Genomic DNA, 12571 nt, shown 5'->3' with positions numbered 1-12571 from the left:
TCCACACCTTACTTCTGTGTGACACAAAAGACTCTGGAAATCTATTTTAGCAAACTGATTTTGATCTAGGCTTGTCCTGTGTTTCTCCAGAGCCCACGCTACTATTTCAGGAGAATTAGTGTTTTCTCCCCACTCTGCAGCACTGGATGTTTCCTATCAGGCTCAGCAGACAGGAACTGCAAAGAGATGCCCGACTGCTGGATAAATGCATTTTAGGCATGCCAACAGCAGGAGCCCGGCTCTGGTCCCCAGCCACCTTCTCCTTGCCTTGCAGTCCTCCCAGTAAGTCTGCAGGAATCCACCCCCATGAGCACCTGGCTCAGCTCACACTTTGCAGTGAACAGCACCACAGATATTTCAGATAATTCAACCTTCTCCACACCCTTGCAGCTTCACGTTTATTCTGCTAAATACCTTAAAAGCAGAAATACTTCTTGTGCACAGCAGAAGCTGGCAGAGCTGCAGTTTCCGCCTTCATTCTCTGCTCCATCAGTCTTTGCTGCCGTGGCTTCACCAACACCACCACTAAATTTTTGTTTGTTCATTTGCTTTTGTTTCCATCAATCTCAGGGCTCCCTTCTCGCCAACACCATCACAACACCATCCTCTGTGTCTTTCCCACTCCCAGTGCCTCTGGACTCCAGCCACCTCCTTAAACAAACTCTATCATTCCCTCTTCCTCAGTCATACTAGAGCTCAATTTAAAACTACACTTCTATTTAAATAAAGAAGCTCTGGCTCCAGTTAGGCCAAAAGCCCCCTTCCCACTTACAGTTTGGTGTCCTGTTCTCAGAGCCTCAGGTGGGGTCCTGAGAGACCTTCCAGTTCTATCCCTTTGTATCTTACCACTTCACTTACCATGTAGCCTCCATCAGCTCTATGAGAGGTCATTTGTCCACCAGTTTCTTTCTGTGCTTCTGCCCTTAGTTATCTCCCTGACTGGGCGGTGGGTGGCAGATATAGGACACACAGTGGGTGGAAGAATAAAATACAAAACACAAATAAAATTTACTGTAGCCCAAAGTGCTGAGAATCAGATTTTTTGATTTTTTGTTGTTGTTGTTTTGGTTTCATTTGGTGTTCTTCTTTCATATCACCTTCTGGCTGCTGAAGAAAACTGTCACAACACTCTCCAAACTAGCCAGCTGCAACAAGGTCTTTTACTATCTCATACCAACATACTCTTCATGCCAGTCCCTCTGCTGCCTTCTCCTAGTCGCTCCTCATCCAGGAAACATGCTCTCTCTCTCTTCTTCCTCGGCTGCTCTCTCTTCATTGGCTCTCAACCACTTAACAGAACCAGCCACACCTGCACCTTATCTACATCAGCCAGCCCACCGCCCCTGAAGCCAGCCCACAGCTGTAAATTATCAATGCTAATTAACCCAGCTTCGTTCCTCTACAGAAAACCTCTATGGGTTCGTCTTCACACTGCATGAAAAGCTAAGTCATGATCATACAGGCAACGCTCTCTTCTCCTCAATACTCAGTGTTTTCCCTACTATTTAGCCTTGGCTTACACTGTTCCCTGAGCCCAGGAGGTAGCACAGAGCCTCACATAAGGCAAATGAATGTTCAGTCCATCGGACACTAGCTATCTCAATAGGACTGTAGCTCACAGTCCCTAGGAACCACGCAAGGTTCTCCTCAGCATCACCCTCCCAGCTGGGCTGCGCAATGCCAAGCATGAGGAAGATGTGCTGCCCCTCCTGCACACGCCACCGGCCAGAGAAAAGCTCAGTGACATGCTCCAATATCCAGGTGCAATGGTGCTGGTAGTCTCAGTGCACTCACTAAATCCCAAGCAGGGACTAGCTCAAAAGCTGTGTCCCTGCTGTATGATAGTGTGAGTCACAGCCATAGCAGCGTCTGTGAAGATGCACCAGATCATTGTTTATTTAAGACAAATGAGGCCCCGTTTGCTATGATCAGAAAAGGAAGGGGTGACCATAGAAATCAAGGCAGTGCTTTGCTCTAGAGATGGCAAAGGTTATATCCAGTTACCACCCCTTCCTCACCACTCCCCAAAGGAAGAAAGTATCTCTTCCTGAGGTGATGACATAGCTGTTGTCTAATGCAGAACTGCAGAGCCAGAGGGGCTGTGCAAGTGGAAATGTACCGTGAAGAGGCATATTGTTGGCTACCAGGACTTCAGCAAGCACACAGGGCAGTCCCTGAAAGGCCTGAGTTCAGAGGCTGACATCAGCACTGTGGTCCAAAGCTCGCTCAACTAACAACCCATCCCCCTTGTCTACCACACCACTGCCCCCTGCTCACCCCTCACCCACCACCGCGGCTTCACTCAGCACAATTAACAAGAGAGGTCCATGAGCATATGCGGCTGTAGCTCCTGATGCTTCCGCTGCCAGGGTCCTCTGCCCAAAAGGGATCACAGTCCCCAGAGACCGCCCTATGGCAACTTCTCCCACAGGGATATGGGCCCATCTACTGATCCTGACACATGGGGGTTCCCCTTCCCTTGCCTCTCTGCCCAAACCAACCAATACACAGCTAAGGTTCCTGACACCTAACTTCAGAAATCCACTCTGCAACCTACACCGTATACAACTGCATACGGACTGTTCACCCCAAGCCCCCTTCATAAACATCAGAAAGAAGGAGATTTGCTGGGCGTTTGATGTCCATTCCCTCCGTGTGGCTGACAGAAATGGTGCCCTCAGACGCCTCTTTCCCCCCACCGCCAACAGAGCCCCAGCAGCTAGTTCAGCTGGAGTTGTTTGGCATTCAGGCTTCTGAGACAAGAGGGGACGGCTCCTAGCTGTGCTGTCTCACCTGGCAGCAGTTAAGCAAATTCAGAGATCAGCTTACAGGTCTTCATCTGCCTCAAGAACCAAATGAACCAACACATGTGTTACAGAGAGAGACCAATAAGCTGAGTACGCAAGGATGGTCTACAGCTTTGCATAAGCACTCTGAACCAAAACTCACTGAAACCTTTATTTTACTTTCTATGGGGTTTGAATCTGGTCAATAAATAAGGCAGAAGGGCACTGCTAATAACTAGGAACTAGAAAAACTGACATAAGCAGTGTAACTGAATTCTCTAATGATGAGATTTGGTAAAAGCACCATTCTTCCCGCTTTCACTAGAAAACACATTGCAGAGAACCACCTTGCTTTGATGGCTGGGGGCAGGGGGAAACAGAACTGTTTTCAGGAGACCTTCTCTACCTTATTTGCTCAAATGTTTTAATAATAATATCTATAGTTGCTCTGACAAACACCCTCCCCTTGTACATGGGGGAGGAGGGGACAGGGGAGGTGAAAATGAAAGCTGGAGGATGCACATTCTTTACTATTTCACCAATGGTATAAATCAAAACATAAATAGCAAGTGTTACTGCAGGGGTGGGAGGGGAAAACCTGGGTAAATTCAGCTCTTAACATGTGCACGGCCCTTGAAGACAAATAACGGTGACTCCCACATCAGCATTTGTCTCTCTGGTTTCCGTGGATAAGTAGGGTACGACCTTGTCTAAATCCCATCCACAAGCCAGAACAAATCTCTATAAGCCTCAGCTGCTCTTTCTGTTCTCAACATATCAGACCCAAAATGCCTCCTCTTTCATCGGGCAGATTCTTCCCCCACTGCAGCTATCCCTGACTTGCACTGCTGATTTACATCGGAAGAGGAGCAGGCTCATCAGCTCATAGAAACTCCTCAGCAAAATCAAATGACCACATCAAAAACCTCCTCAGAAGAAAAGGCTTGGATCCAGCTGAAAAATTAATCACGTGCATGTTTAGTTGTGAAGCAAAATAGAAGGTAAGTTTCTGCTCCCAGTGCACTTGCAGAAGTCTGGAGCAAGGTTCATGGGGATTTTTGATGCTAGGTGACCCCAAAGCTAGGCCTCTTTGCTAATGTGACAGCCATTCTGTTGCTAGCTGTGGTGGCCCTGAGCATCTCTGTAGATTGTTATCTGCTATTTGCAACATCACGGGGTCATTAAAAGACCAAGCTGAATTAGGACTTCACTTTTGCCAAGGCAAAGCTGCAACAAGGCTACACGTTCCAGGAAAGTTACTCTAGCCTTATGTGTGTGTTTGCAGATAGTCCTGCTGCCACCAGCATTTCTCTCTTTTTTTTTTCTTTCTTTCTTTTTAAATTAAAATATAAAATTAAGGGCTTACACCTGGGTAATTTATTTAGGTTACAGGTTAAATTTGGCATCTCAGAGAGAGACATTTAGCTCACAGTGAGGCTACTGCTGCTGTGTGTTTGGTCCCAAGGACAGAGCTGGGTCCGAAGTGTTGAGTTACTGCATCAATGAGGACAGGCAGGGACAAAGTATACAACAAACCCCCCAAACCCCTTACTGTTAGTCCAAAATTAGGAGTTCATTTGTTAGAGGGGTTCTTCTCCCACAAAACCCTAGAATAACTTCCCATAACAATGAGTCAGACAAAGCCCTTACAGCCAGTCTGCTTTGGGAATACATCCTCTTTCACCCTTGATCCCTGCGGCCCCGAGATGAGCTACATGAAATCCACACTCTCAGCAAACGTGTGCATTTACAGTGGTGCCACAGCCCTTCTGCTTATCGGGATGGACTGGATTTATTTGCTTTTCCAGAAAACACACGGTGCAATGACACAGGAGGGAGGAATTGCACCTCCTGGCCTGGGTAGGTGGCTGCTCTGCAATGAAACATCCAGGTGTGATGACAGAAGAGGAATCTGCCTTTGATTAGAGCTGTTGTTCAGGTTCTAACTTGTCTGTTGTACTGTTCCTGGGTCTTTCAAATGCCTCACATTTAATCAAGGTATGACACAGCAGAGTCCAGAGGAGTCTATGGCCTCAAAGATGACTTTTTAGGGCTGTGATTTAGCTCACAACTCTTGGCCCAGCCATAGTGGTGAGGAGCGGGTGACCATGGAGAGCCATTTCTCCTCACCTTCTCTGCTGAAGTCCCAAACTTGCTATATGCAGCGTGCAAGGCCAATTCATTAGGTTCATTATCCTTTTCTGGCTACATCCCTTCCTAAGGGCAAGGGCTTACCTCCTTTCTGTCCTCTGATGGTTACGAAGGTCCTGCTAAAGCCAAACGAGGCAGCCTGACCTTGTGAAGTGATGCCAGCACTGTTGGGATCATCAGTGTGTGGCCATGCATGTCCCACATTGAGTGGATATAGATATAGAAGATACCTTCTCTGGTCCCAAAAGCAAAAGTACCTCCATCTTTTAGGTATATCTCTCTTCCTTGAAAGATCCTTGTCTGTTCTGCCTACGGGGAATGGTCCCTACCACATCCTATCACCCAAAGCCACCTGCCATGGCCCTGCTCAAATGCGCCACAGCCAGCCCTGGGTCTGTGCTGACAGTTACACCATCTTGCTGACTACAGCACAGTGCTCAGCCCTGTTATTTTATTAACACAACCAGTAACTCCAGACACACAGTAATGACCAGGATATGCTTCTTCTCAGGACCATGTTCAGTGGCTCACACTAGCTACCAGGTAGAGCTGTGCATCCTGCCCAACAGGAAGGAGCGGGCAGCAGGTCCCAATCCTTTGCTTAACACCAAAGATGGTCCAGCAAGGAAAATAAATATCACTGGGGGAATGTGATCTAGACATCATTTATCTAGTTTGGACTGGGACTTGATTCGTGCTACATAAGATGAATATTTGGGTTCACCAAGTTCACTTGGATCTCTAGAGACTTTCACCTTTCACCCTGAAAGCACACAGTGGCTCCCCATTGCTCACAAGGTCAGAGTTTGAGGAACAGGCAAGCTTGCATTATTGCAGAGTCTGAGTGGGTCCACCCTGGTTCTGTACGGCCTCCATTCCTTGACGAAGCAATAGGCAGAAAGGTTTTATGCCTCATAGACCACCCAACAGGAGGTAATTAGCTCATTCTGTCCCAGGCACTTCTTCTGCAGGGTTATCTTGCTTTCTTACACGGAACGAGGATGCTCTTGCCTTAGCTGTTCTGGCAAGGTGTGTAAGCGTGAATCCTCATACCCAGGAATGACGCTAACAAAGCCAAGGAAAGAGCCAAATCTTAAACTGAAGAGCACTTCTGTACAATGTGCCAGACCTCAGCGCAGGTGAATCTCTAGCTTCTGCAGTAGGGAGGAATGTACTAGCCGCCCCCAGCCCCACACCCACCTTTCACTATATACCTATCCATCTTCTACCCACCTCATTGTACCCAGCACCTCCTTCTTAGGCTGTTGGTCTACACAGGGATTTTCCTGCCCCAGATTGCTGTCGTGATGAGGCTGAGGTTTACCCTACCTCCTCCACTCAATGATCCACTTCTGCAGGCACGCCTGCATCTTCTCCTATGTTACCACCAGTGCCTGGAATGACCTTTTCAAACCAGTTTCAAACATGATTTCCCTGTCTTTCTAAATTATAAAACCCTCCATGAGCAGTAGGTGGTGAGCTGGTGGGTTTTGTTGCCATAAAAAATTCTGTCAAACACATTTGATACAGAACCACTTTTTCAACTTAAAAGAATTAAATATTTTCTGAAGAAAAGCGATGGTTTTTGCTCTAGGAACACGAGGTGCAAAATCTGAAATGTTTTGATTCAGCCAACCTATCATAATGCCTCATGGAAACTACAGATAAGGTTCCCTCATATCGTCATTCTTTCTGTCAACCAGGTTTATCCACAGGACCACCACATCTTCCATGAACGCTGCTCCCAGTAACACTGAGAACGGAGCCAACACCTTTCTGTCACACCTAAAGAGGTCACGGTGCACCATGGAAGCTTCCGGAAAGCAACTGAATGGAAAAGCATGTACCATCTCTAACTAAATTCCTACAACACAGAATAACAGCATTCAGAATAAGAACATTTTTGTTATGGACCAAAATATTTCCATTAAAGAACCAGAAAGACCTGAATATTTTCTGTGTTTTCGAAAGGAAAACACTTTTATATCTCTTGTCCTCTAAAACCAACTGAATCTGTAACCCTGAAGCTTCCAGCTTAGACGCTGCTCTTCTAACACCTTACGGGAGCATGTCACTATGCCCATGAAGAGCTGCTGTCTTGCAACACACGAGGTTGCAAGACTTCCTCCTTCCTTCCATCTCCTTCTTTCACCATTTCTACTTCCATATGTACCATGCTTTTGCTACCTTTGCTATAACTCATTCTTACGTACATTGCAAACTCTTTAGGATCAACTTCTATTTTTATGTATTCATGCACTATCTCATCCTCAGCTCCTGGTCAGGGCAGTTGGAATTATGGAGACCATCCTCCTACTGTCATGTTTGCTGATAATTATAGCGTGCTTAGTACAGAAAGGTTTTTATTGCCAGCTTTGAATTCCTTTACATATCATGGAAGATGTTCCAGCCATCTCCTATAGGCACCTCTCTCTGATCTCACAACAAATTATTTCCTTTAAGTGCTAATGGTCTGGAAACCCTGGATGAAAACTGGATTTTTCATCATTGTAGGTGCCTTGTCTATGCTAGGAGATGATTTCAATGCAGCAATACTTTGATAAAATAATACATACTTCTCAGAAAAAAAAAAGACACTTCTTATAACTGCTTTTTCTGTTTTTCCTGTTTGTAGTCAGCGAGGATAAGATGCAGGGTGAGTTGCAAATAAAAAAATTATGCCATGAAAGATATAATTTCTCCATGAAGAGTCTCTTCTGCTCCTGGAGAAGTGATGTCACCTCCTGATGGAAAGGTAACACTGTTGGGTAAAGTTCACGGCCTGATTTCTGGATCCCCTGAGGCTGTTCACCGTTCTGCTGGCCAGGCGCCTCTTGTTGCCTGCAAGCCCCTCGCAGGCAGTTCACAGCTACTTTCTCCATAATCTTTGTGCAAAGCACAGAGGTTTTACCCCTGTTTTAGAGCCAAGCCCAGACTGACATGCAGATCAGGTCCTTGACAGCTTAGAGACAGAGCATCAAACATCTGTAGGTTAAAACTTTTGGCCACGGAGGAAAAGCATCACAGAGGACACAGCACAACGGGCTCCTGTGATGAGCTGAACCCAGCGGCCCCGCTCTCCCCATTGACCTGGCAGGGTGAGGATGCCCTAAAATGGTCTCAGCACTAAGACTCCCTTCACTTCCCCCATGAAATGGTGAGTTCAGCAGACGTAACAGAAATCACAGGAGCAGCAGAATCAGGCTGAGTAGGACACACAGATGGCCACAAGATTCGTAACGTCCCCGTTTCACTTGTTTATCAATTGGAAATTTTTTTGTCTTTTAGGGTTGGTGTTTCCTGTGCATCTGCTCTGACTGTATTGTTGTGTCTCCTGGAGATAAGTGGGACACTTGCACTTGACAGCGGTAAGGAAAAGGGAATACACTTCTTCTGAATGAATGCCAAGGAAATTAAAAGATGTAATAATAGAGGCAGTTGATTACTGAGAAGCAATCCAGCCCCAAACAGGTCAAATGTGATGTGGAAATGACCATTCACAAACCCCAGAAAAATACGGCATAGAGCTCTATCATCTGTAAATCTTAGGGTTCTTTACAGTTCAGATAAATATCAAGAAATTCACTTGAGAGATAACTGAACCCTACATCCACACTGCACACATGGCATCGTGGTGAGAAAGACAGTTACGTGAAAGCTGCACCATTTTCTTTTCATCCTGCTCCGGGTACATCCTACACAACCGTATGCTTCTTCCATTCAGCATTTCTGCCCCAAAGGAGCAGACACAGGCAAGTATTCTTACACATTGGTGGAAGTAAAAATATCCCACAACAGGATGGCACAACTCTGCCCCAGCAAGCTGCTCCAAAGCAACGGTGTTGCTACAAGGTATGATACAAACCAGAGGAATTATCTGTTGCTATAACAGCTGTGTGTAATTTGTAAAGCAGTCTGGGTTCATTTCACACACATCATCAGCATCAATAAACGTTTCTACTGCTAGATGTGATCTGGTTGGTAGTGACAAATTAAAAATCTCCAACAGGCCTGATAAATCACTAAATTAACACAAACAAGTAACGATACAAAAAGCACTTTGCAATTGGCTACAGGGAACGGTCTATAGTTCATGCTGCCTGTGCCAATGTTTTCCTTCCAGCCAGACCTACGACCAGGAGTCAGATGCTCCAGTTAGGATGCAAGTGCAGGCAAACAGAGAACACCACCACGGAATGGAAACAAACTGTCACAGCGAGCTCGCGGGCTAACACAGACTGCCTTCTGATGTCGAGCACGAACGTGAGCTGGTGGACAAGTCTGTGTGAGAGCAGGCAGAGAGCATGCAGAGAGCATATGAGTAACCCTGTGAGGGAACTGCGGACGCGGATGAAGCTGTAGGTACCTGTGATCAAGGCTCTGGTTAATCCTACAGACGATGGTGCACATACAGGTTTTGGATGTTCATACTACTGCATTTCTCTTCCTTTTCTGTTTTGAGAATCACTTGTTCGAAGCTCAGGCAAAGGACAACACTGCTTACACAGATTCTGGCTTCAGCAAAATGGGAAGCAAGAGCAGAATTTGCAGCCAAGTGTGTTAACTTCGATTGACAAACATATATGTAAACAGCCAAGAGCAGCTCCTGCAGGGCAGCTCTCCCAACAGTTAGTACTTTGCCTCCCTCCTAGGCTGCCACAGAGCTCTCCGCAATTAAACCCAGAGGGGAAGAAAAGAAACCAAAAAGTTGCTATCAGAATTTATATTCACCGTATCGCCCTCTTCAGAACAAAGGGGGAGGATATACAGAGACTAACCGGGAAAAGATGCCAAGGAGGAAAAAGAAAAACTTGCCATGCTGGGAAGCTAAGCTGCTGGGGCTCTCCTTCCTTCCATCCCTCCTTCCTCATCCCTCCTTCTAGGCCTTTCCTTTGAAACCCTCCACCTCTGACGTGATGGTGAGGCACACACCGCATCCGTGAGCAGCTCTGAGAGTCAACTGAGTGACTTTCTTTGAAAGGAAACAGACTTGAGGCAAGGGGAAAAAAAATTAGTTAGCTCCACCCTGGCAGTGTAATAACCCCCTGCTCATAGCTCTCCTAGCTGTGAAAAAAAAAAAAAAAAAAAAAAAAAAAAAGAAAAGTTTTACCCAGCGTAGCAGTGTGATTACAAAAAACAGCCTGGGCACAGGGGCGCTGCTGAGATGCAGGGTGGGGGGATCTGAATCTTGATGGGGCTTTGAAAAAAATCCCAAAGGACACGTAGAAGTGGGGAGAAAGTCTAACTAAACTCTGCTTTGCCTATGTCGCTGCAACTGTGGCATCGCCTTAAAGCAGCAAGTCTTTCAAGTCAAAAACTTCTGAGCATTACTTGCTTCATTCATCATGTGTCCTTGTAGAGGTTGGCCCAAAAGTCACGCAAGGAAAATGAGGGGTTCAGCATGGATTAGGGAGCTTTGGCAAGTGAAGGCTGGTGGACGTCAAAGTCTTATGTCCAGCCTAGACACCAAAAAAGAGACAGAGGCAACAACCCAGAGCCTACACTGGGATCCACATTCAAGTCTGATGTCAGGAAATCACCTCTAATGTCCAGGACATCAGTTGTCTCAGGAAGCTGCTTGATGCCTTCAGCTGAATCCAGCCCTGCTCCACCACAACCAGGTGGGACAGGAGCCTCCTGGGAGCAAGTGCTCCTTGTTGGTCCCTCACCTTGGCTCCTAAAGCACATTCCTCAGAAACTCAAAAATGCCTGGTAGCCTCAACTGGGATGTGGAGTCCTTTCTTCAATCAAAAAAAAGGATAAAAAAATATAAAAACCACAAGTCCAGGACCTGAAGGATTTGGCTGTTTAAAAATAGAAAAGTCAGAACCTTGCCCTATTCACTGCAAATAGTTTTCTCCTCACCTTGCCTTTTCTTTTTTTTTTTTTTAAATAGCAAGTTCAGTGAAACTTTATTTCTTCCTGCCCTAGTAACCCTACTAAATAATCTGCTATTAGCATCACTCAGTTGAGTGGCTTTCAACTGCTTAAGTAATTTTCTTCGCTACTGTTGTTTCATGGGTGGAAATTGAAAAAGCGAGCCCATAAAAAGCTTTCCGCCCCTGCAAAGTTATCACACCACTGGAGATGACACAGAAGTACTGCGGTGAAGTTAGTGAAGTTGCATCGCAGTTACAATTGCAAAGGATCCCATGACATCCAAGAGTTTAACTTCATTAGCATTCCATAAAATCCCCCAGGTCTGAGGCCGAGCGGCCAGGCTGGGTTTCGAGCCCTCTCCTTGGCAGTGCCACGCCACTGCGCAGGGGTAATGGGGACAGTCCCTCTCTCCTTACCGCTCAAACCTGCTTTCAAACTCATCACAGCGCCAGTGGGTAGAATATTACAAACTCGATTTGAAAACAATATACCCAGCCACTCACACCACATTGCCTCTACAGCTAGACTCCTCGCTGTCTGTTGCATTACATACTGATGTGACAAAGGAACACCTACAAAACATCACTGAACCTAGCAGGGGAAAGTATTTTCCCTTTCTATTTTCCCCAGTTTGTTTGCTGTGTTGAATAACACTTTGGCTGCAGTTGTTTTTGTTTTTCTTATTTTCCCCTCTCCTTTGTATTGCATGAAGGAGATTGCACATAGGAGAAAACACTTTTTTAAAGGTAGGAAAATGTGATTATGAAAGCACAAACACTTGCAAAAGACATCAGGTGTAGGTCCTGCGAGAAATTTAAACTCTTAATTAAGGGGGTGGGTGGGGGTGGTGGTGTGTGGGAAGCAAAAACCCAAAAGCTCTTTGGCTAAATGTCAAGTTGCCAGCCTTAATACCGGCAACAGCGCAAGCATCGATAGCTGAAGCCGAACGCCCCGAGCAGCGCCCAGGTACCGTGGAAACCTCCCAGCACCAGCAGCGCCCCGGACGCCCCCGCGCTGCCCCCGCACTCCCCTGCTCCGCAGGCGGTACCTGCTGCCCGCACGGCTCGGCGCAGCCCGGTGCACTCAAACCCGGCTCGGCTCGGCGCAGCCCGGTGCAGTTAAACTCGGCTCGGCTCGGCGCAGCCCGGCGTTCGGCTCGGCGCAGCCCAGTTCAGTTGAGTTCGGCGCGGCGCAGCCCAGCCCAGTTCAGTTGAGTTCGGCGCGGCGCGGCGCAGCCCGGTTCAGTTAAACCCGGCGCGGCTCGGCGCGGCGCAGCCCGGCCTTGGCACGGCGTGAGCCCCGCTCAGCCCGGCTCTGCCGAGGCCCCGCCCGGCTCAGCCCGGCCCGGCCGGGCGCAGCGCAGCGCTACCCGCCGCCCCCGCCCCGCGCCCGCCGGGCCCCCCGCTGGGGCTGCCCTCGCCGCCTCTTCCTCCCCCTCCCCCTCGCCCTCCTCCTCCTCGGCGCCACCCAGCGCCGCGTGTCCCCCCCTCCCCGGGCCCGCCGGCCGCCCCCCCCGTGGTTACCCCCGCAGTCCCCGGGGCTGGGGCCGGCTGGGCGGTGGGCATCGTGCCGGCCCTGCGAGCTGCCCCGCTCCGGGGCCGGGCGCGCCCGCTGCCCTCTGCAGGCAGGGAAGCCGCGGCTGCGGGGCAAGGCTCACCGAAAAACTAAGTAATTCGGACAACCCGATTTTTTTCAGGCTAGAGCTGCGGGGTGCGGGGAGGCTGGGGGGTGCGGGGGTTGCAGAGGGGAGCCAA

General features: G+C 48.0%; 1 protein-coding gene across 1 annotated transcript in view; it reads right to left on the bottom strand.

Annotated features, from left to right (window-relative positions):
• The window catches only part of PRKCQ (protein kinase C theta), a 66116-nt gene extending 53969 nt beyond the window's left edge, over nt 1–12147 (bottom strand). The window contains exon 1 of the mRNA XM_037390033.1: nt 11866–12147. The gene's annotated coding sequence lies outside the window, so the exon portion shown is untranslated. The remainder of the gene's footprint in view (nt 1–11865) is intronic.
• Nucleotides 12148–12571: the final 424 nt, after the last annotated feature.

Source organism: Falco rusticolus, chromosome 5 (assembly GCF_015220075.1).
Source record: "Falco rusticolus isolate bFalRus1 chromosome 5, bFalRus1.pri, whole genome shotgun sequence".
NCBI classification, from domain to species: domain Eukaryota; kingdom Metazoa; phylum Chordata; class Aves; order Falconiformes; family Falconidae; genus Falco; species Falco rusticolus.
The sequence above is the reverse complement of the archived record's forward strand: the minus strand, read 5'-3'. Positions and strand labels throughout refer to the sequence as shown.